This window comes from Lactuca virosa, chromosome 1, assembly GCF_052849685.1.
Source record: "Lactuca virosa cultivar CGN04683 chromosome 1, Lactuca_virosa_CGN04683_v6, whole genome shotgun sequence".
Taxonomy (NCBI): domain Eukaryota; kingdom Viridiplantae; phylum Streptophyta; class Magnoliopsida; order Asterales; family Asteraceae; genus Lactuca; species Lactuca virosa.
Genome location: NC_136426.1, coordinates 213,116,973 through 213,144,003, shown reverse-complemented (window position 1 = coordinate 213,144,003; position 27,031 = coordinate 213,116,973).

Genomic DNA, 27,031 nt, shown 5'->3' with positions numbered 1-27,031 from the left:
AAAGTGAATGTAAAAATAAAAAGCTCTTACTTCACAATATGATTTTGTTTTGTTGGCTAGAGATTTTTGAAGGACGAGTAACAAATACTAAATAAAAGGAAAATTGATGTAAAAATAAAAAAAGAACTTGACGCGGGTAAGATTTGAACTCAAGCCCTTTTCCTAAAAAAAAGCTTTAACCGGCTCTTTATACCAACTTAGCCATCTCAACTTTTTATTATACATATGCACTATAATAATAATATCCTCGTTTCTTTATAGGTGCATAATAATAATAATAAGTTTTTTTTTTTACATTAATACGAAAAAATCCAGTAGTTGTCGGTGCAACCCGGTGCACCACTATAGATCCGCCCGTGGATTTGATGTGGATTGATCATCATTTAACCAATAGTTATTTATTGTTTTGAACGATAGAAATGAGGTTCAAGATATTGAGAACCAACATACTTATGATGCCAAGGTCATCACCAAGAAAAGTAAGAGCTGCTTCTATTCTGGTTTTTGATATGGAAATCTAATCATTTCAATTACCAAAAAGACATATGAACATCGTCATCTTTCAAAAAAAAATGTTATTGTTCTTGGTATTGCAAATGTCAATGATAAAATAAGATTTTGGAACACTTGTATGTAAAAACGAAAAAACATCTATATCCACCAATTAATATAAAAGTACTTTATGTTTTGACAAACTTATATGGAGTTGCATGATTTCTCCATGCCCATTATATATATATATATATATATATATATATATATATATATATATATATATTAAAGCATATGGAAAGTTTCAACACTAATTTTAACACTATATTTTTACTTTTTCTTAGTTTTGCCACTAAAGTTTCAACAAACTTTTTCTTTTTATAATTTTGCCCCTTTATTTTTACTTCTTCATATTTTTGCCACTAAACATTCACTTTTACTTCTTTAAAACCTTTTTACTTTATTCTTTTATAATTTTACCACTTTATTTTTACTTTTTATAATTTTGCCACTAAAGTTTCAACAAACTTTTCCTCTTTATAGTTTTGGTACTTTATTTTTACTAATTTTGCCACTAAAGTTTCAACAAACTTTTCATCTTTATAATTTTGGCATTTTATTTTTACTTCTTTATATTTTTGTCACTAAACTTTCACTCGTGCAACGCATGGGCCTTTTCCTAGTTATAATCAAAATAGAACTAATTGGAATTATGTTACACCCCATTTGGATCTAATTGGCCCTTAACATTGGATTCCATCTTTATGTTGAATATGCTCCGAAAAATCAGCTTGCATTCTACGTTTTCATTATTTCAAATTTATTTCTTCCTGTTTACACCAAACAATCAAGTCTTTTTAACCCTTTTGACATATAGTGTTCTCATAGTGATTTTTCCTGTTTTGGTGTTTTCTACTCTAAAATTTAGTGTTCTTATGAGGTTGCTTATGTTTAGATCTATAACACTTTATTTTTTTATATGGTAATTGTCATTTATATGTTTAGTTAACTATTATATGATTATAATTCTTGATATTCATACGGTCAAATTTATTTCTTGTGCAGTCACTCAGAGAATCTATTCTAAACTTTTGAAAGTTGTCATGCTACATGGTAAGGAACTTTTTTATTTGGTCTCATGCTTTTCGACTCGGGTGTGAGTCGATCCTTTGTGTCTCAATCTTTCAGTAGGGGTTTAGATTTGCCCCTTATGGAGTTAGAGTGTCCATTGCAGGTTTCTATTGTGAACGAACACAAGGTTTCTGCTTTGAGCATCTTTCATAATTGTGTTTTGGAGATCTTCGGGGTGCCCTACCCGATTCATTTGATCCATATCCCAATGGGGGGTATGTGTGTGATAGTGGGGATGGATTAGTTAAGCAGGTTTGGATTTATGATTGATTGTGAGGGTTAGCGAGTGGTAGTTCGTACCCCAAGTGAGGGAGAGCTCACCATTTATGGCGAGGGTATCAGGATTGGTTCAACATTTTGTTCGACTGTCAGTGAAACGAAGTACCTCCAGTATGGGTGTTCATGCTATCTTGCTTATTTGATGGATACTCGAGTAGAGGAGAAGAAGTCGGTTTTCGATGTGCCGATGGATAGGGAGTTTCCTGATGTGTTCCCGGAGGATCTACCCAACGTGCCTCCTAAGAGGCAAGTGCAGTTTCAGATCGATTTGGTCCTGGGTGCAGCCTCGATCGCTAAGACGATGTATCGCCTTTCACCGCCTAAGATGCAAGAGTAGTCCTCTCAGCTTCAAGAGTTGTTGGGCAAACAGTTCATTCACCCGATCAGTTCACCTTTGGGAGCACCGATATTATTTGTGAAGAAGAATGATGGTTTTGACCGCATGTGTATTGAATATCGGGAGTTGAACAAGTTGACAGTGAAGAACCGGTACCCACTCTTGAGGATCGATAACCTCTTTGATTAGCTATAAGGCGCATCTTAGTTCTCTAGGATTGACTTGAAGTCAACTTGTGAGTTTAGACTTTGGACTGAGGTTGAGTTCCCACTGTCTTATAGGTGACTTGTGGTGTCGTCTTTTATCTTAGGAGGGAGCTATTGTATTATCTGCTTGATTCGTGGTGAGTTTTCTAACTATGCCTCTGGGTTTAAGGCACCAAGGTTGGCCCACTTGATTATGTTATGTATCATTGAGTATAGGATGTTGCTATGTTATAGCAGTATGATAGGCACGTAGATTTGTTATGATTATCTGTGTTTGCTTGATATTATTTATATGTATATTTCGACATGTTGTGGTTAGGTTAAGGCAGGCCAACTGTGTGTTGAAGGGCAAGAGGCTCAGGTGGTCCAGTATCAGGCCTAAGATGAGAGGTCTAACTACTATAGGCCTTGCGAGACAGACCAGTAGATTGTAGGCTCGATAGAGCGGTCCAGGCATCCTGTAGGCCTCGTGAGGCGGTCTAGGTTAACTGAAGGCTCATGCTTGCATGCATTATATTTGTATTTGGTGACTATTTTGGGGAAACTCACTAAGCGTTGGCTTACAGTTGTGGATTTCAATGTTTCAAGTACTTTGGGGGATCGGGGAAAACGAGGGCGTGATCGTGCACATCATCCTATGGATTTGATATCTGAGAGATGTATTGATACTCTAACATGTTTGATGTTTTGGAAAACAATGCTTTGTTGACTTGTGGTTTTTATGAAAATGGTTTTGGAAATCAAAAATTTTATTATGAGTTTTGGGACATTACATTTTTTAATTTTTTCCAAAAAAAAACCTCGCATTTTACAAGTTTTTCGGAAAAAAATGACTAAAAACCTCGGATCGAAAAAAACAAAAAAAATTCAAAGTCATTTTTAAGAAAATAAAATTAAGTTGAAGTTTAATTCGGAAAAAAAAAACAATTTTTTGTGGTTAACAATTATGGTATTATTTGTTTGCAAAGTTAATACCTGACCCATATAAAATTATATTTTTACCCTATTAAGTTTTTTACATTTTTATAAAATTAAATTCTAACAAAAAAACAAATAAATAAACCCCTACCCCATCCAATCTCACTCCACTAAAACCTTATGCCACCACTTTTGTGCCTTCCACTTATGTTCATTTTCATCATTAACTTTGAAATATGTTCATTTTCATCATTGACTTTGAAACCTCATCCGGTAGATTTTGGAAAGGGTACTCCTAAATACACCATTAATTAGTATAGTGCAGAAAATTAGTTGATAAGTTCTGGCAATGCGACTCAAAGTGGTTATAGGTAGTATCATTGGAGAAGAACAAACAGCCTATGTGGAAGGAAGAAACGTTTTGGATGGTCCTCTTATAGTGAATGAAATATGTTCATGGTCCAAGAAGTCAAAGAGGAAAACATTACTATTTAAAGTCGATTTTGATAAAGTCTTCGATTCGGTGAGTTGGGAATATCTTGATTCGAATCTAGCACAAATGAATTTTGGTCACAAGTGGAGAAATTGGATTAAAGGTTGCTTGTTGGCTTCGAGAGCTTCTGTAATCGTGAACGGGTCCCCGACTGATGAATTCGATATTACTAAAGGCGTGCGACAATGGGATCCGCTCTCTCCTTTTTTGTTTATTTTGGCTATGGAAGGATTGAATGCGGTAATGAAAACTGCGTGTGCAAAAGGCATTTTTGATGGAGTACAACTTCCTAACAATGGACCAATGATTTCACATCTATTCTATGCGGATGATGCGTTATTCATTGGTGAATGGTCTAAAAGAAACATCATAAATTTAGCTCGGATTCTTAGATGCTTTCATGCTGCCTCTGGTCTAAAGGTAAATTTTCATAAGTCTAAAGTCTTTGGGATTGGAACGTCATCACAAGAAACTTCTACATGGGCACATCTACTTGGATGTGAGCCTTCTTCCCTACCTTTCAATTATTTGGGCATTCCTGTTGGAGCAAATATGAATATAAAGGCAAACTGGAAACCTATAATTGAGAGATTTCAAGCAAAGCTCTCGAACTGGAAAGCCAAAAATCTTTCTTTTGGAGGCCGCCTAACACTGATTCATTCAGTGTTGGGCAATCTCCCCACTTACTATCTTTCTCTTTTTGTTGCCCCTGCAGGTGTGATTTCACAATTGGAGAAGCTTAGACGTAGATTCTTATGGGGAGGCTCGGAAGATAACAAGAAAATCAGTTGGGTGTCGTGGAGTAATATCATTAAGGCTAAGGAGGACGGAGGCCTTGGTGTAGGTGCGATAGAAGATCTCAATATATCTTTAATTTGCAAATGGTGGTGGAGACTGAAGATGGAGAAAGAGTCGCTATGGAACAAAGTTATCTCAAGCATCCACAAGTTGGGAATGAGATCGGCATACGAGCTATCTAACAAATCTACAACAGGAGTATGGAACAATATTGCTAGAATGAAGGTTGTGTTGGCTAAGCGGGGCATTCCAATAAGTACTATTATCAAAAGAAAGGTTAATTCTGGAGAGGATACACTATTTTGGAAGGATGAATGGATTGGTGACAAACCGCTGCAACTTGTTTTTCCCGATTTATATTGTCTAGAGTCGCATAAGAAATGCAAGATCTCGGATCGAATATATGATGGCGGGCTTTCATGGTCTTGGTCTAGCCAACCCGATCCACATCATGTGAACCAACTAAGGCAAATACTTCAATCAACCTGCCTAAACTCAAGCAATGATTCATGGTCATGTGAATTAGATTCAAGTGGGCAATTATCTGTTGCAGCATGTAGAAGGAGGCTGACAAAGGCTGACATTGGATCGGATGGTAATCCCTTTTTGTGGCTAAAAGAAGTTCCTACAAAAGTTTCGAATTTTGTTTGGAGGGCAGCTCAAAATCGTATCCCCTCTGCATTGGCTCTCAAAAATCGGGGAATCAATATTGCATCGGTTACGTGCGGTGAATGTAATTTAGCAGAGGAGTCAACTGACCACTTACTGTGTGTATGTCACTTTGCCAAAGCTACTTGGGAATGGATATTTAGATGGTGTGGTATTTCGATGCCCTCATTTGATAAGGTATCTGAACTTCTAGAATTTGCGGCGACATGGGGGAACTGTCCAAAAAAGGAAAAGGTCTTGGTGGGTATATGCTATGGTACGATGTGGTGTCTGTGGAAAGCGAGAAATGATAGAACCTTCAATCAATCGAGGATTGCATCTACAAAGGTTATGGACATTGTTCAGTCATCGGTGTTCATGTGGTTTAAGCATAGAAGCAATAATAAAGTTTATAAATGGATAGATTGGTGTATTAATCCACTTATGTAAAGAAGTATAGGGGAACTTGGTATTCTATATTGTGGTGACGACTGTTTTTCTGTATCCCTACCTTGATATGTGAGGTTGGGTTTTTCTGTATCCCTACCTTGATATGTGAGGTTGGGTTTTCTTTTTTCTTAAAAAAAATTGTTGGTTCAAAAAAAAAAAAAATTTGTGCATTTAACAAAACGGGTGGTAAAGATATGTCATTGTAGTCTTTCCTGGATTCAAACCGCACGTGTGTGTGTGTGTGTGTATATATATATATATATATATATATATATATATATATATATATATATATATATATATTACTTAGTTCTTTTTATATATTTTTTAAAACGATAATTTAGTGTATGTCTAAGATTGAACCCACGGTCTCCTTATTAGAAACACTTTGTTAGAATATATTTTTAATATTTAAGCATAGTAAATATACAAGTCAAACCCATAAAGGAAACGTAAGAGTTCCCAAATGGACTGGTGTAGAGAAAATGCTGCTTGAGCTATGTCTATATAAAGGAAACATGCCAAGGCTAGCAATGATAAACAGCTACCTAAAATGAAACGGTGGCTGCCTAGGTTTTTTTTGTTTATAGGAAAATACTAAGTAAGTATTCTTTTTTTCCAAACTTGATTTTTGCTAGTTATGTTGGACCTCGGTTGGTGACAGATTCATTTACAACTGGTTTTAGTGCTAATTGAACCATACCTAAATGAATAGGAGGGTTCCAATGCAAAAGGACTTGAAGAGCTAAGTTATATTTATTCTTATTTTATATTTCGACTCTCAATTGGAAAAAAAAAAGGAATTAAAATATATTTATTAATTTAAAAATATGATCATGACATCTAAAAGAGTACAAATACAAGGGGTATAATTAGGATGTGAATATTTTCGTGATATAAAAGTAGAAGCTTTTGTCATAATTGTTAAAATACTAGCCTTAGCTAGGTTTTAAAACATAATGGGGAAAGTAAACTTATTTTAGACTCTGGGTACTTAGTGTACATATGCTGACTCCATGATGTAAGGCTAAGGGAGTTGTTGGCAAAAGCATTGAGATTTGCTTGGCATGCCATACAAACACCACTATTTAATAGTAGCATGATAAAATGACAAACTCAAATGATATGTTAGTGCTGATGAGAGAGAATGGAGATACAATGTGCATGTGAGTGTTTTTATTTTATTTTTTATTTTTTAATTTTGTAATTTTTTTACCATCCCTTAAAAATGTCATGTCATTTATGTTGTGTGTCAAAAATAACATGACAAATATTTTGTGGTTTAAAAGATGATGTAGCAGTGTGCAATGCTCCACAGAGTGCAATGCTCCACACCCTCTGGCCTATCGTAATAAATGAAAACTATATATTCACCGTAAGCTATTAAAAAACAAAATAAAAATAAAAATAAATTAATAACCAAAAGAAATGAAACAACGTATTAGCATGTGTGCCAGTTGCATCTTGCATTACATTACAGGGAGGATCATTTTTATTTCACATCAATTCTACATATGGTCGTGGAATCTTTGTCAACAAGAGTGACCGTTGGATTAAGCAAGAATGAAAAGGACTTCTAGTGTTGAACTTTTATAACTTCAGGACATGAAATTAATATGTATTTATCTTCCGGGCCCATGCTAAGCTTTTTTCTCCTTTTTAAGCTGTTCAAAAAAATGAAATGAAGGTGGTCAAAAGAGAAACCAAATGATGAGTCATGACTTAATATGATCCATACAAATTTAACCGGATAAAATGATATCTAACATTAGATTTATAATTTAAATTAATAGTGTCATGTAATTGTTTTAACTATCGAAAGGTTGTGTAACCAATTTTCTTAAATTATATACAACATCATTCTAACAAGAATCACAATTTCTTTTTAGCGGACACAAATGGCTTTTATGTATAACGTATTGCCCATTCTTTAATCAAAATGACATATTTTTTTAGCCCTTTATGAAAGCGATGTAGTTTTCATAAAACCAACAAGAAACTATTAACAAATTAAAGGAAACTATTCATTGAAAAAAACTATTGAGTGTCTCGGATTCTTGCATGGGCAACATCACGTGACAATTCAAACCTATTAGTGAATCATGAAAAAAGAAGTGTTGGCGATTAGTATTGTACAGTCAACCATTAGTAGTTATATGTACATTGTTTTGAGTTTTCCATTTTTAGTTATTATAATCTATGATTAAAAGTTTACAAAGATTTTATTGAAAATCTTGATAAATTTTAGACAAAATTACATAAATTTCCCCTGTGGTTTCCCAAATTCTTAATTTTCGACACAAAAAGAAACTAATTGTCAAAATAAAGTATTCGTCGCCCACCGCATTGCGCGTGTAGATGGCTAGTGTGTGTGTGTGTGTGTATATATATACCTAGGTTATTCTATTCAAAGTAATTATTGTGTTATTGTAGCCAATCAATTTTACTTATTTTAAGAAAGTGATTAATATATATTATTGAATTAAATGTAATTGAAAAATATCATCTAATTTAATTACAAGGGTATTTTAGTCAATTAATATAGATTTAATAAAGGAAAATTGCATATTTTAAGGGATCATAGATTCTATTAATTTTAAAAATCCGATTTTTCGAATTATAACTATTTTAATTCGGACATTCTGACAGAATATGTTTATTTATTTAATTATTTACTCAAAAATAAAAAAATTCTTGAACCATAAATAATAAAAATATTCTTGAACCTATTTCTTGATCATGAATTTAAAAACTTCTTGTAGAATAACAAATTCTTGAACAATAAATTGAAGAATAAAAACAAAAAATACATTATTTCTTATAGAATACGGGTAACTATTGTTAAGAATTACATTTATTGTTAAAGAATAAAACTTTCAAAACTTTCAAAACGGGAAAGAAAACATCAAAATCTAACAACAACTAATACATTCTAAAAGAATAATGTGGTCCGTTTCAATTTTGTGGTCCGTTCTTCAAACATCAACTTCTGTGATTCCAATAGAATTGGAATTCGTGATTCCATTCCAATAGAATTGGAATCTCACCAATATCATCCATTGGATCATCTACATAAACATACTTGATACCTTTTCAGAATTCAACCTTGTCAAGATCATGCACTGTCCACATAAATGCAGTGTTAAATCAGAAAAAAAAAACATAAATTGAAATATGAATCAATTCATAAAATGCAGTCAAACAAATTGGAATCACCTCATAAGCCTCGTTTTTTCAAAGCCTGCAAACACTTTCAAATTGAACATATTAAAATAAAACATCAAATCCATCTATTTCAATATGTCTTTCTAGGAACCCACACAATGGATAGTCTTGCACAACATTATCATAACATAAATAGAATATGATAAAAAGATTTCAATAATTAAAAAGCATTAAGTAAAATGTAAACAATTACAGTGGTCAAAATAATCACATTTAAACAATTACTTTCATACTCCATGGGAGAAATTGATCTCCACATTGTCTTCTCAATTATCGCTTTGTCTGATATTTAGTTCTCAACTATCGCTTTAATATTATGCAAAAGGAAAATGACTAATTACCAAACAGAGGAGATCTAATTAATCCAAATTATGTATCAAATAATGATTTTTCTTTTTGGAATCAAATAAACCCTAATGAACTTTGATAATACTTTGTGCCGTTCATTTAATTTAAAGAAAGGAAACGAGGGATCAAACCTGTTGGAATCGACCGAACATACAAATCGCTCTACGAGAACCGGTTTCTTTGAATTCAGATCGTATAGCTTCAAAAAATCAGATTAATGTTATTACATATTTGAAAATAATCTTGAATCTAAACTATCTAATTGTAGATCATCGGTTTGTTTTGGCTACACCCACCTGCAATCATAACACAAAGAAGAAGGGTGGGTTGCGTTCAATTCATGCTACAAGATGGAGGGTTGGCGGTGAAGAGGCCATTGGTTTTTTTTGGCCACCTATGAGCTCTCATAGGAAGAAGTCACCGGAGAAGGGCGTCTACCTTCTTCCTTTCCTTCTCCATTTTCTCTTTACCAAGAAATCAAGAGACGAGCTCTCTTCCTTCCCTGCAGTCGATTAAGCAACCCAAAAACACCCACCTAAGTTCTTTGATTTCTATCAAAACAAAGATGTGACAACCCGATATTTAAAATCAATATAATGACCTAAAGTCAAGTATTATAATCTATTTTTGGAATCAATGGAAGTTAGCGTCAAAAATGAAGTGTTCTAAAATCTAAATTGGGTTGCATAAAATGATAGATATCGTGTCAAGGTTTCCAAAAATATAAAGAACACTCAAATCCGAGTCATAACGAAGAAGTTATGACCAATCAAAGATCCGCGTCAAAACCGGTAAAACATTGTTAAGCGTAAAAAGTGAAACTTCAATAAAATACTTTTTAGCCTTAGGTATCTAAACGAAAGTCGTAGATTACGTTAAACCGTGAGCATGCATAAAAAGAACGCCCAAATCTGACTTCGTATGAGGAAGTTATGATTTTTCGAAATTTCGGATATAGCGGTAGACAGCTAAAAACTCGAAATAGAGATCGAGCGATTTTTAGCCAATTCAACCTAAACGAGAATCGAAGGTCTCGTGAATAGTAGTACAACGGTGAAAAGACAGACGAAAACGGTCGTCGGATGAAGAAGTTATGGATTTTTAACGGACTTTTCCTGTCCTGGCCTGTTAAAAATAAATAATTAAAAATAAATCAAAACTAGCTGACGGAGTCTAAATGAAAGTTGTAGAGTACATTCTCACCTACGTGTGCATATAAAGAACTTCAAAAAAGGAGCTCGTATGCGAAAGTTACGGATTTTACAAGTTTTAGGCACACAAACCAAGAGGATTTACGCCCAGCATACTCGGATGCTAGGCCTCGGTTCGTCCACGTCGCTCTAACTCATGCGAACGCGCCACGTAACCTCGCTGGTACACCCCGCGTACGCGAGGGTTCCAGCCCCTATAAAAGGGATGCGAGAGTTCCGGGTTTCTTTGCTCATTTTCTCTCGTTCTCTTGCGTTTTTACCTCGTTTTGCGTGCAAGAAATATCCCGAAGTCCCGGTTTTCATATCCAAGTCCCGAAGGAAGATTTACGCTCCCGAGATTCCTGAGAATCCTGAGAAATCCGCTTCCTCCTGTCGAAGTTCTGCTCGATTATTGCCTTATCTTTTTCAACCCGCCTCTTCAACCAGGTGAGTTCATACCCCTACGTTTTTTTCGAGTTTTTCATGTTTTCAGGGGAGGATACAAGCAAAATCACAAGTAATCTTGGGCTTAAAGTATATTATTTTGTTTAAGATAATTATACTTTCAATATACTTTGAACATGGAAAATAGTTTTTACCAAATGTGTTAAGAAATCAACTCGCAGAAACGGTTTTCAAAACTAAGACAACGAACTTATGAATCATGAAGTAAAAGATATCATTTTATAAAAGGATTCATGTTAATTACAAAAAGGGTTTTCAGCATTATTACTTGCAAATTTGTTAGCCTAAGTTGGAGACACGTCCTTGGTAACACTCACCACCGAAACAGAGTGTAGGACTAACACATATGACCAGAATCTTTTGTAGGGAGAGCGTGACTGTTGTGTATAGATCTATACGGGATTGACAATCCCGCACCTAAACTGTTAGCTACAGTTAGACCGACAGGTCTGGGGTGACAAAGTCATAAAGGATACTGGCCCCGATACGTGCCATATCAAGATAATGCATGGTTATAAAACTCGCAATCTAGATAACATCGGTTTACTTACGTAATAATGGATCGAGTAAACTAATCTCAGAGTAATAACCAATTGATTACTAGAGGATATTGATAATACCTTCAGGATTTAGTTCACCATATTTTTATTAGTGTAATGAGGCTAATATATCTCACTGGGCGTAACCAGGGTTTTTCAAAGAAAACTACGTTTAACGATATAATTATGGTAAATATTTGTATACTTCATTTTAGAACGGATAACCAACAACCTACTTTTAGGGAAAATATAGGATTTTCCCAGGATAACACGGTATTTTCATAAACGGATGGTTTAACATTGAACTAATGGATATTCATATTCATTCCATGACTCCTTGGATTGTACGTTTCTGTATGAATCTGGAAGTCATGGAAGGAATGAGTTTCAAACATGCTTTTATTAAGAAAATATGGGATTTTCTCGAGGAACACTTTTCAAAAGGATCAAAGAACATTTTCCACCAAAACTAAATGTTTATGAACTCACCAGCTTTATGCTGATATTCTTTCAAAACTGCTTGTATTCTCAGGGATTCAGTAATACAGGTAAATCTTCAGCTTTTGGAAAAGGGACGCTAAGACGTCAGTCTTAAAACTTATTAAATCATCATATTGTAATTTATTTTGAGACATGTATTGTATTCAACAATGTAACTTTTAAATTATATTTATGATGGTTGTGTTTACTTTCTTTACAAATATTCAACTGTTATGATACTACATGAAGTCATCCGCCCCCAAATGTTTCCGCCATCCTGGTTTGGGGGTGTGACAGATTGGTATCAGAGCGTTGTTTATAGTGAACTAAGTATATCGAACCACATAAGATATACGAACTATAAATGCAAAGGGACTAAAACCCTCTGACAAAACGTTTTCACAAACTATACTTTTAAGAAAATAAAGTACTATACAAAAGTATTAAGGCAAGTTGCGACGCTACGATTAGGCCTCGGGGTATGTAATCAGATCGAGAGTAAATATAGCCTGATCAACTATATTTATCCTGGATGTGACCAACGTATGTCGAGAAATGGTCATAGTGAGCAACAAGTCAAAAACTTACCAAAGAAAATACTAGAATCAAACTTACAAATTTGAAATACTAAAGGAGTATTTTATAAAACCATAAGAACTATAATAATCGTGCGAACCTCGATATTTAGTTAAAATTATGAATCATCAAATAAATAGAATCTTATTCAAAAACTAAAAACCTTCACTGGCAGGTCTATAATTGCAAAATGCATACTTTAAAGTTACACATGATTAGAATTTTATAGGCTTAGGATTTATGATTTCGCTTTAGGCCTTTTTCCTTGTTTGGATGTGGACTTAAGGTGAAGCTACTGATCTAACGGCCTATTCAGTCTTGATTGTATGCGATTTGTATACACTAGGTAATTATAGGAGGACCCGGTGTAGGTCATATCGCAAAAACTACCTTCTTACCCTTAAGTTGTATTTATATTTCTCTTATCCCTAATCTTGCTTAGATAAAAATGGCTGGATTCCATCCTCCTAGAGATCTGTACTATCCTAATCAAGAGAATGCTGGTTGGCTCGGTGCCGAACCAAAAGATGAGCCACAATTTCCCCTAGACGATGATTTTGCTAAAGACAACGGTTCCGGATCATATGCTTATAATCCACCTCCAGTTGCTCAGAACCCTAACCCTCGTCAAAACTTTCAAGGACCCACGCCCCTGTGGGCAGCAAACTTGAACAGATGGAGTCACGAGCAAGGTCAACCCTTACCCTACAACGGAGACCGAAGCTTCTACAATCTGAGAGAGGGAGGCTCAGCAGACAGAATCCTACATGTTCTGGTTCGCAGGGTCGCTCGTAATGAGGAATAGGGAAGGACAGCCATCAACAGGGTCATGGAGGTTGATGCCGATGCAGGAGTCAATACATTTCGCATTCGCCATCTGGAGACTACTCATAGAAGAACCCTGAACCAGAATATAACCCTGCAGAGAGAACTAACTACAACCCAATATGAAGTTAGGGAACTTCGAGGGCATCAGGCAACGTTTGAAAGACGCATGTTGGACATAGAGCGTCGTCTGGCAGAATCAAGGACTCATTCGGGCGATTCTCGCCGCAAGTAGAGTCTACTCTATTCTCTCTTTTGGATATAAATTAGGTCTATTTATAGACTCTAGCATTAATTTCATGCTTATGTTAAGACCTTGAACTTTCAGTCGGTTAGGTCTATGTACTGTCAAAATTTTCTCGATTCTGGTGTAATGTGAGTCCTACTCCAAGGTCAATTTTTCCCAAACTTATCACATCTTTGCTACCAATGACATCGGTGAACGTCTAATCTCCTAGGGAAATCTTTGTCCAAATACTTTCATCCTTCTATTGTTAGAACTCTGCCAAAATCACACACTTATTTAATGGTTAAACTATGGTGATTGAGTTCACGAATCACTTTCATTATTCTCACTCTTGAAATTCTTATCATTATCTCCATCTTCACACACTTAGTTGATAGGTGATGCGTCTGAAATTAACACCGCCTGTACTCGCAACCAAGAGGAAACTATAGAAACCACAATCTTCCGTTACCTTGTTAAAAACACCGAGGAAAATTTCGCATTAACTTCCGGGATTCAAACTCTTCATTATGAAGTAATGGAGATCAGTGTAAGAATCGGAAGTAAGACGGCACAGAAATTCAATATACCTACGAAGGAGAAGGACACCCTATAAATACCAGGAGAGAACAAATCATTTTCACCCAGAATAGAACGAAGAACGGAGGAGAACCACGCGTGTTACACACGAAGTGTTTGAGTGCCTTTTCGTCACAATAATAACTAATAAGTAATGCAACCTAGTGGGTTAACGAATACATTACTCACATTAGATTTCGAACTTATCGTCTCTTCCTGTATTGCCTAATAACAATAATTCGGATCACGAAACCTCAGATCAAGAGTGATTACTTCTCAATTTCATAAGTCAATTTATTGTAGACTCTATTATGAATTACTTTCAAATCTTTTCGAAAACTGAATCATAGTATCCTCCAACCAAAGATAACTTCGTTCGGATGACACTCGTCTGATAACCATTCTAGAAACTTCATTCTACTCTTTTACCAGGACTGCATCATAGGGATGTAGATCGAACCATCGAGAACAGTATAACAAAATGAAAAACTTACATTCGCATGAATGATCGGAATACATCTAGAGCCAACCATAATCGCTCACAAACTCATTTTCTTATCATATAACAGAATCATGCCTCCGAAGAAACGTAACCAAACCGCTGGCAAGGCACCAACCCTTCAGATAGATTTGGCTACTTTTCAAGCTGCGGTCACAGCTGCTGTAGCAGCTGTCATGACTCACCTAAATGCTAACAACACAAATGTTAGTGGAAATGTTATCGACGACCCCAATCATGGTGATAACCAAGTACAACAACGAGTGCCTGTTTGTAAAGACACTCCGAACCTCAAACCTAATATTCTGAAACGAAAGTTCGAGAACAAGAAAGGGAGTTGTTCAACTCAAGGAGCTACATAAGGGCAACAAGCTGGGGCAGTCAATACCCCCATCAGCCATGTTATCCCAACACCGACCACACCGTACTTAGGAAACCTCCCACACTGCAGCAAGTGCAGCTGTGACAACCCGAAATTTCTATTATGTACAACATGTCAAGTCAATAGAAGTCAAAACAGTTACTGTTAAATTTTCAGACTTTTTGGAATAAGTTTGAGTATTTTAGGATTTACACTTTAGGAGATATCAGGAGAGAGGATGCCCTAGGGTTATAGTGCATCACTGTTATTCCTAAACTCCAAGAAATTGGAGTTTATTGCCTGAATAAAATATTTACAGCCAAAAACCCTAAATTTGAGAGTATATATATGACACTTAGTCATTTTATATCATTTTTCCAAATTCTCAAGAACAAATATCAAATCCTCTCAAGTATCATCCAAGTTTTATTCAAGATCTTCAATCTAGTAAGTGTTTCTAGCCCTTTTAAGTTAGTATATCACTTAATCTAGTGATTTAACACACATCTATCCGTTAGATCTTTCCAAAAGATCAAATCTTCAAGTTTCACCAAGAACACACACTAGTGTTCTTGGACTTTTGGCTCATTTCAAGCTTCTATATTGTAAGTACTTCTATCCTAGAGTATGTTTAAGCTTGCTACACTTCCATATAACATGAAATCACCCAAGAAACACCAAGATCAAAGGTGTTTACGGTCCAAGAACACCTTGGACCGTAAACCCTTCTTAAGGGGCCAAAGTGACCCTAGTCCTTTCCTTAGCCTTGGAAACTAGTCTACACTTATACCTTAATGTGTTTAGGACTTGTAAGCATCAAAATACCATCATCCATAGGGGTTTACGACCGTAAACCCAAAGGGAAATGGTCTTAGGGCCGTAAACTCCTTTTAGGAGTGAAATGGTGCCCTAACTTCTTCCATAGACTTATACTTCAAGTGGAAACACTTCTAAGGACTTGGAAACCTTCAAAACAACAAATGGTCAAAAGGGTGTGAGTTTACGGCCGTAAACTCATTGGTTTACGACCGTAAACTCATGTGGTTATGGTCAAGAAACCGTAAACTCATGAAAGGGGTTCCCTTGAACCCTAAACCCCATAGCTTGGTCCTACAACACTTAGATGCAATCCTTGGGACTTATAACGCTTATATAAAGTGTTTAACTTGTCTTAGGATGTCTTAACTTTGCTAATTAGTTGTTTAAAGTCTAATTAGATACATATATGTGTATTTATATGTTAAATAGGATCATTGTGTGTGTACAAGTCTTCACTTGACACCTAGCACTCCTATATCTTCAGTTCATCCAAACCACTCACTACAGGTGAGTTCATACCCCTAAATTAACCTTTTAAATGTTTTTAAATGCTTTTATGGGGGGAATACAAGTTGAACCATTATAGTTATTATATCAATCACATGTGATTAATAACTACCAAACAAATGGTTTTCTTACTTTTCAAACTGTTTATCAAACTGTTTTACCTCAAACTACTTTACAAACTCTTTTACTTATCAAATACTTTTACTTAGAATCTTTTAAACTTATATTTTGTGTATCTATATAGATATAGTTATATAAGTAGGATTGAAAGGACTTAGGACTGCTAGCCTACCTTACTTCCTGTTCCTTGTTTGGTTGTGGACTTAGGGTATCAAGGTTAGTTGTCCGAAGGTCGTTTAAATCCTAGTTATATATTATGTATATGTATATAGATATAAAAGGTTATTTCTTTCATTCAGTTACTTGCCCTTGGGTAGCAAGGGTATACAAACATGTTCATACATTGCTAGTAAGCTACCATAGGGGTAGTTTAGGAAGATACTATTACTAGAACAATGAAACATACAATGAGTCAGTTCATACATGAGTCAATACATACTATGATGAAAAACAAACATAAAACAGAGTGATGAGAAACAAACAATAGACACTATGACGAGAAACAAACATACAGGCTAGACAGAGAAAGAACACACAATACAGCTAGCACACAATTCACATAACATATACATTAATACATTTATGTGAGCCATTAAACAGGGCATGACACTACCTGCCATGACTGTTTTTGTATCAGAATCTCCTTAATTGGGGAGCGTATGAGTTTGTGTATAGATCTATACTGGATTGACTATCCTACACCTTGCTGCTCGCTACATTGGACTTGCAAGTCTACGGGTGCCAAACGTCATTTTTACGGCATCTTACATTGTCGTTTTACTATTGAGTCGGTAGCAAGATACAGACCGATCACATGGTACCTTAAAATATGCAATTGGTTTAAGGTAGTTAGTACAGCAATAGTTACTTAATACTACATTACAGTACTATAACATTTTCCCTTTACATTTTACTTTGTGATATTCACACAATAAACAATAATGTAAAAACTATATTTTTGGTTAATGATAGTCGGATTTGGGAAAATACACTTTTCCAAGAGACACACACACAGACACTAGATGCCTTGGTAGAAGGCTACTTTTAGTAGGAAACATAGGGTTTTCTAGGAGAGTTCAAACAAATACAAAACTTTTACAAACATACACAGTACATCGTACAAAACATCTTACAAATGCTTTCATACAAACGCAGACACTAATATACTTATGATCTCACCAGCTTTAAAGCTGATAAACTCTTTCAAAATAACTTGTATTCTCAGGTCACCAGTAGACAGGTACCGGAGCCAGGTTTTGAGAAGATGGAGCTTGTTCAAGACTCATCTTATATTTTTGATGTATATTGTTTTGGTGTCTTTAAAACTTAACAGAACACACTTGTATGAAATTATATTATTAATGCAATGGATGATATTGTTGCTTGTTTACTACTTGCATTGTTATGATACTGTACATGACGTCCTCCACCCCAGAACGTTTCCGCCGTTCATAGGTTTTGGGGGTGTGACAGATTGGTATCAGAGAATTGTTTATAGTGAATCGAGTGTATCAACCCATAAAAGATATACGAACTATAAACACAAGCGGGATTAAAATACTCTGATAAAGAGTTTATACTTTAAATAATAAAATATTTAATAAAGTATACATACCTGCATTCATACTAAAATCAGTGTCACTAGGACAGAACAAAAGTATTACGATTGTTGGACAACACAAGTAGACTTAGAGACATATGGTCAACCCTGGGAAGATGTAGCCTGATCAACTACGTTATCCGAGGAGTGATTAGCATGTGCCTAAGTGTGGTTGTGAGGTTGCAACAAGTCTAAAAACTTACCAACACTACTACAATGAGAACAGTAGAACAGAACATTAAACTTAAAAATACTATAGGAGTATTTTGTGTTACAATAATTACTTATTTGAGAACTAAAGGTCTTTATTAGTATATCAATGGTTGTTTAGTGGATACACTAAGGTTATATGTGCTAGGATGTCATAGACTTAGAATCTGTGATCCTTGCCTTACTTCCTGTTCCTTGTTTGGTTGTGGGCTTAGGGTTAGGGTCACTTATTCGAAGGTCTATCCCGTCTGCGTTACATGTAACTAGTATGCGTTAAACAAGTATTGAAGCAACTAATAAAGATCATCTTATAATTATCTAATTAGTTAGTCTAATTTAGTTATTTCTTATATCCCTTTTCTCGCGTAGATATAATGGCTGGATTTCATCTTCCCGGAGACCCGTACTTCCCTAACCACGACAACGCAGGATGGCTGGAAGAAGAACCAGAAGATAATCACCCAATCCCTTTGGATGATTATGAAGCTGAAGGTTTTTCTGATGGTTCCGACTCGGAGCTAGAAGTCAACAACCAACCCCCAGCTGTTCAAAACCCAAACCCTCGTCCCACATTCCAAGGACCCACACCTCTGTGGGCCACAAACTTGAATAGATGGAGTCAGGAACAAGGTCAAACTTTTCCCTACAACGGAGACAGAAGCTTCTATAACCTTACTGAGGGAGGTTCAGCTGATAGGGTCCTACCTATCATGGTTCGTAGGATTGCTCGGAACACCGAGCAGGGTCGAGCAGCTATCGACCGGGTAGTAGAAGTGGATGCCAATTCTGGTGTTAACACTGTCCGCATTCGCCAGCTGGAGTCCGCTCATGAAAGGGCTCAGGTTAGCAATGCAATGCTTCAGAGGGAACTTGCTGAAACCCGAGCCGAAGTCAGGGAACTTCGAACTCAGCAAGCAAGATCTGATAGGCGTGTAAGGGACATAGAGCGTCTCCTATCGGATTCAAGAACTCACTCTAGCAGTTCTCGTCGCCGTTAGAGTCTTATCGACTTCTCTTTTGGATATAACCTAGTTTATGTAACAACTTTAGGCTAATTTCCTATCTGGTTCCATCTTAGACCTGTAAGGTCAATTATTAGGTCGTAGTTCTGTCAAAATTTTCCAATCTTGGTTGATGTAAGACCTACTTCTAGGTCATTTTTCCCTGAATTCATTACATCTGTAATTCCAGTATCTTTGACAGATATCTAATCTAATGGAAATTATTATCCAAATGCTTTCATCTTCATTCAAGTATTCATTCAATTACGCTGTTGGGCTATGAAGAGTTAGTCCATGAGTCATTCTCATCATATTTCTATCAAATTCTTATCAATGTCTTCATCTTTCTAAACTTATAGTTCAAAGATGCCTCCACGTAAATCAACAAGACGCAATCCTCCCGCACCAACTCCACCTACTCCTCAATTTGATACAACAGCTCTAAATGCCGTTGTAGCAGCGGCTGTGGCTACAGCCATGGCTGAATATCATTCCTCAAGTTCCACTGGAGGAGGGACTCCTGTTCCGACTGTTCAGGTTGAAACCCTTGTGCGCTCGAGAGAGTGCTCCTACAAAGACTTCACAAACTGCAAGCCATTGTCCTTCAAAGGGACTGGCGGAGTACTCATCCTCTCGCAATGGTTCGAGAAGACAGAGTCGGTCTTTGAAATCTGCTCGTGCCCGGGGGGAGCAAGGTCAAGTTTGCCGCTTGTACCTTCGAATCAAAAGCCCTAACATGGTGGAACAGCCATGTTAAGTCACTATCTCTAGTGGTGGCTAACGGTATGGGCTGGGATACCATGAAAGACCTCATGATTGAGGAGTACTGCCCTAGGGGCGAGATCCAAAAGCTGGAGGAGGAACTATGGAGCCTGACCATGAAGGGCTCCAACATCGCCTCGTATACCGCCAGGTTCTGTGAACTGGTGGCCCTCTGTCCCAATATGATCCATTCAGAGGGAAAGAAGATCGAGAGATATATATGGGGGCTAATGCCACCATACCAGGGAAATGTTTTGTCATCACGCCCTACTACATTTGATAGTGCCAAGCGATTGGCACAGCAGCTAATTGACCACGGGGTCCGTACCCCGGCTGCAACAACCACCCTAGCCATCTCAGAACCCGCCAGAACCGCAGAGTCCAAGCGGAAATTCTGGGATGACAAGAAAAAGAAGAAGGCTGCCAAGAAACAGCAGATCGTGGCAGTTCATAGTGCAACAACACCTGCCACTGTTGCTGCTCCATTAAAGCAGTATTCTGGAAGTTTGCCGCTCTGCAACAAGTGCAACTACCACCATGTGGGAGCCTGTCGGGAAATGCAGTGTGTAAACTGCAACAGGAAGGGGCACACAGCCCGTTTCTGCAAATCTCCGGCGAGGCCAATCACCCAAGTCCCCGACGCTGGAGTGGGCCAAGCTTGCTACAAATGTGGCGATGTGGGCCACTACAAAAGGAACTGCCCCAAGGCAGGGACTGCCGGTAGAGTAGGAAGACTTCTGGCTATAGGCCATGAGGAGGCGATTGCCGACCCCACAGTAGTCACTAGTACGTTTCTCCTCGACAACTCTTATGCTTGTATTCTATTTGATAGTGGAGCGGAGAGGAGCTTCGTGAACCAAAAGTTTGCTCATTTACTTAAGCAAAAATCACGAGCACTCAAAGAACCATTCACAGTAGAAATGGCTAATGGGAAGACAGAGAGCACTAGCTGCATATTAATAGGGTGTACCTTAACTTTAGATAGCCATTCATTCTCGATCGATCTCATGCCAGTCTCAATTAAAAGTTTCGACGTCATCATCGGCATGGATTGGTTGAGTCTTCATCGTGCCGACATCATGTGTTACGAAAAGGCTGTCCGCCTTAATCTTTCGTCTGGCGAAACCCTAGTAGTATATGGCGACAAACCCGGCACGAACCTTTGTATCATCTCGAGCATTCAAGCTCAGAAATTCTTACGAAAGGAATGTCGCGCATTCCTTGCTCATGTGGTAGATGTGAGCCAAGAAACGAAACCTATTCAGAACATTCCAGTAGTACGCGACTTTCCCGACGTCTTTCCAGAAGAGCTACCAGAATTACCTCCGCAACGACAAGTCGAGTTCAAAATCGACTTAGTTCCAGGGGCTACCCCCGTAGCGAAATCGCCTTATCGTCTAGCACCTGCAGAGATGCAAGAACTATCCTGTCAACTTAACGAGCTGCTCAGCAAGGGCTTTATAAGACCGAGCTTCTCACCCTGGGGAGCTCCAGTCTTGTTCGTCAAGAAAAAAGACGGATCATTTCGTATGTGCATCGACTACAGGGAGCTCAACAAACTGACCGTCAAAAATCGTTATCCTTTGCCTCGGATCGACGATTTATTCGATCAACTTCAAGGGACGAATTTCTTTTCCAAAATCGACTTAAGATCCGGATATCACCAGCTACGAGTACTAGGGGAGGATGTTCCGAAGACAGCCTTCCGAACTCGTTATGGGCACTACGAATTCGTAGTGATGCCATTCGGATTAACAAACGCGCCCGCAGTATTCATGGATTTAATGAATAGGGTGTGTCATCCTTACTTGGATCAGTTCGTCATCGTCTTCATCGATGACATACTTATCTACTCTCAAAGTAAGGAGGAACATAGTCAACATCTACGACAAGTCTTAGAAACCCTGCGCACGGAGAAGCTTTATGCGAAGTTCTCGAAGTGCGAATTTTGGATCCGACGAGTCGAATTCTTAGGACACATGGTTAGCGAAGAGGGAATCCACGTGGACCCATCCAAAATCAAAGCCATTGAGAGCTGGTCAGCGCCGAAGACGCCTATAGAAATTCGTCAATTTCTAGGCCTCGCTGGCTACTATCGCAGGTTCATTCAGAACTTCTCCCGCATTGCGAAGCCTCTTACAACGCTTACCCAGAAGGGCGTACCCTTTGACTGGGAAGAAAAGCAGGAGAGAGCGTTCCAAACGCTCAAACGAGCCTTGTGTACCGCACCAATACTATCCCTCCCCGAAGGGATAGAAGACTTCGTTGTCTATTGCGATGCATCTAACCAAGGTCTCGGATGTGTTCTGATGCAGCGAGGTAAGGTCATCGCCTATGCCTCGAGACAGCTGAAGACACATGAGGTCAACTACACGACCCACGATCTTGAACTAGGAGCAGTTGTTTTTGCTTTGAAGATCTGGAGACACTACCTGTACGGTATGAAGAGCACAATCTTTACAGACCACAAGAGCCTACAACATATATTCGACCAGAAGGAGCTCAACATGAGACAACGACGGTGGGTCGAGCTACTCAGTGACTACGAATGCGAAATTCGTTATCATCCCGGCAAGGCCAATGTAGTAGCTGACGCACTGAGTCGGAAAGAATATTCTGGTCGTAGAGTCAAATCAATGACTATGAGTATCCATTCACACTTATCCACACAAATACAGGCGGCTCAGCTCGACGCTTTGAAACCTGAAAATGTGGCCAGTGAATCCCTGCGAGGGATGGATAAGAGCTTGGAAGTCAAAGGTGGCAGATCTTATTATCTCATGGATCGGATTTGGACCCCGAAACTTGGTGGTTTTAGAGACTTGGTCATGAACGAGGCACACAACACTCGTTATTCTATCCACCCAGGTTCAGATAAGATGTATCTGGATCTTAAAAAGTTATACTGGTGGCCTAACATGAAAGCAAAGATTGCTACCTTCGTAAGTAAATGCCTTACTTGCGCAAAGGTCAAGGTCGAATACCAGAAACCCTCAGGTCTTCTACAACAGCCTGAGATTCCGGAATGGAAGTGGGAGCGGATAACTATGGATTTCATAACCAAGTTTCCCAAGACAACGGGTGGACTTGATACCATATGGGTCATCGTCGACAGATTGACCAAGTCCGCGCACTTCCTGCCTATCAAAGAAACAGACAAGATGGAGAAACTTACAAGAACTTACATTAGGGAGATTGTACGACTGCATGGTGTTCCCATATCCATTATCTCAGACAGAGATAGTAGGTTCACTTTTAGGTTCTGGCAGTCGCTACAAAGTTCCCTAGGAACTAGACTGGATATGAGTACAGCCTACCATCCGCAGACAGACGGGCAAAGTGAGAGGACTATCCAAACCTTGGAGGACATGTTGCGAGCCTGTGTGATTGACTTTGGGAAAGCATGGGATACTCATTTACCCCTTGTAGAATTTTCCTACAACAACAGTTATCACACAAGCATAAAGGCAGCTCCATTCGAGGCCCTCTATGGCCGCAAGTGCAGATCCCCTCTGTGTTGGGCTGAGGTGGGTGATACCCAGTTAGCTAAAGGACAAGTTCCTGAAAGCACTCTCACAGGTCCGGAGATCATACGGGAAACGACGGAGAAGATCGTTCAAATTCGTGAACGACTGAAAGCCTCCAGAGACCGACAGAAAAGCTACGTTGATAAACGAAGGAAACCGTTGGAATTCCAGGTGGGCGACCATGTTCTATTGAAGGTCTCACCCGGGAAGGGCTTGATACGCTTCGGAAAGCGTGGAAAGCTGAATCCAGGGTACATTGGGCCTTTCGAGATTCTTGCTAGAATCGGCCCTGTAGCTTACAAACTTAACTTACCAAGCGAACTCAGTAACGTACATTCTACCTTCCACGTCTCGAACTTGAAAAAGTGTCTATCCGACGAGACTCTTGTAATCCCACTCGACGAGATCGAGATCAACGAGAGCCTCACATTCATGAAAGAACCAGTAGAGATCATGGACCGGGAGGTCAAGCAAACGAAACAAAACCGCATCCCGATAGTGAAGGTTCGCTGGAACGCCAAGCGAGGACCTGAATTCACTTGGGAGCGAGAGGATCAGATGAAACTGAAATATCCTCGTCTTTTTACTTAGTTATTTGTAACTACTTATTTGCTTAAATTCTAATTTCGGGACGAAATTCCTTCTAAGGAGGGTATGATGTGACAACCCAAAATTTCTATTATGTACAACATGTCAAGTCAATAGAAGTCAAAACAGTTACTGTTAAATTTTCAGACATTTTGGAATAAGTTTGAGTATTTTAGGATTTACACTTTAGGAGATATCAGGAGAGAGGATGCCCTAGGGTTATAGTGGATCACCGTTATTCCTAAACTCCAAGAAATTGGAGTTTACTGCCTGAATAAAATATTTACAGCCAAAAACCCTAAATTTGAGAGTATATATATGACACTTAGTCATTTTATATCATTTTTCCAAATTCTCAAGAACAAATATCAAATCCTCTCAAGTATCATCCAAGTTTTATTCAAGATCTTCAATCTAGTAAGTGTTTCTAGCCCTTTTAAGTTAGTATATCACTTAATCTAGTGATTTAACACACATCTATCCGTTAGATCTTTCCAAAAGATCAAATCTTCAAGTTTCACCAAGAACACACACTAGTGTTCTTGGACTTTTGGCTCATTTCAAGCTTCTATATTGTAAGTACTTCTATCCTAGAGTATGTTTAAGCTTGCTACACTTCCATATAACATGAAATCACCCAAGAAACACCAAGATCAAAGGTGTTTACGGTCCAAGAACACCTTGGACCGTAAACCCTTCTTAAGGGGCCAAAGTGACCCTAGTCCTTTCCTTAGCCTTGGAAACTAGTCTAGACTTATACCTTAATGTGTTTAGGACTTGTAAACATCAAAATACCATCATCCATAGGGGTTTACGACCGTAAACCCAAAGGGAAATGGTCTTAGGGCCGTAAACTCCTTTTAGGAGTGAAATGGTGCCCTAACTTCTTCCATAGACTTATACTTCAAGTGGAAACACTTCTAAGGACTTGGAAACCTTCAAAACAACAAATGGTCAAAAGGGTGTGAGTTTACGGCCGTAAACTCATGGGTTTACGACCGTAAACTCATGTGGTTATGGTCAAGAAACCGTAAACTCATGAAAGGGGTTCCCTTGAACCCTAAACCCCATAGCTTGGTCCTACAACACTTAGATGCAATCCTTGGGACTTATAACGCTTATATAAAGTGTTTAACTTGTCTTAGGATGTCTTAACTTTGCTAATTAGTTGTTTAAAGTCTAATTAGATACATATATGTGTATTTATATGTTAAATAGGATCATTGTGTGTGTACAAGTCTTCACTTGACACCTAGCACTCCTATATCTTCAGTTCATCCAAACCACTCACTACAGGTGAGTTCATACCCCTTAATTAACCTTTTAAATGTTTTTAAATGCTTTTATGGGGGGGAATACAAGTTGAACAATTATAGTTATTATATCAATCACATGTAATTAATAACTACCAAACAAATGGTTTTCTTACTTTTCAAACTGTTTTACCTCAAACTACTTTACAAACTCTTTTACTTATCAAATACTTTTACTTAAACTCTTTTAAACTTATATTCTGTGTATCTATATAGATATAGTTATATAAGTAGGATTGAAAGGACTTAGGACTGCTAGCCTACCTTACTTCCTGTTCCTTGTTTGGTTGTGGACTTAGGGTATCAAGGTTAGTTGTCCAAAGGTCGTTTAAATCCTAGGTATATATTATGTATATGTATATAGATATAAAAGGTTATTTCTTTTATTCAGTTACATGCCCTTGGGTAGCAAGGGTATACAAACATGTTCATACATTGCTAGTAAGCTACCATAGGGGTAGTTTAGGAAGATACTATTACTAGAACAATGAAACATACAATGAGTCAGTTCATACATGAGTCAATACATACTATGATGAAAAACAAACATAAAACAGAGTGATGAGAAACAAACAATAGACACTATGACGAGAAACAAACATACAGGCTAGACAGAGAAAGAACACACAATACAACTAGCACACAATTCACATAACATATACATTAATACATTTATGTGAGCCATTAAACAGGGCATGGCACTACCTGCCATGACTGTTTTTGTATCAGAATCTCCTTAATTGGGGAGCATATGAGTTTGTGTATAGATCTATATTGGATTGACTATCCTACACCTTGCTGCTCGCTACATTGGGACTTGCAAGTCTACGGGTGCCAAACGTCATTTTTACGGCATCTTACATTGTCGTTTTACTATTGAGTCGGTAGCAAGATACAGACCGATCACATGGTACCTTAAAATATGCAATTGGTTTAAGGTAGTTAGTACAGCAATAGTTACTTAATACTACATTACAGTACTATAACATTTTCCCTTTACATTTTACTTTGTGATATTCACACAATAAACAATAATGTAAAAACTATATTTTTGGTTAATGATAGTCGGATTTGGGAAAATACACTTTTACACGAGACACACACACAGAGACACTAGATGCCTTGGTAGAAGGCTACTTTTAGTAGGAAACATAGGGTTTTCTAGGAGAGTTCAAACAAATACAAAACTTTTACAAACATACACAGTACATCGTACAAAACATCTTACAAATGTTTTCATACAAACGCAGACACTAATATACTTATGATCTCACCAGCTTTAAAGCTGATAAACTCTTTCAAAATAACTTGTATTCTCAGGTCACCAGTAGACAGGTATCGGAGCCAGGTTTTGAGAAGATGGAGCTTGTTTAAGACTCATCTTATATTTTTGATGTATATTGTTTTGGTGTCTTTAAAACTTAACAGAACACACTTGTATGAAATTATATTATTAATGCAATGGATGATGTTGTTGCTTGTTTACTACTTACATTGTTATGATACTGTACATGACGTC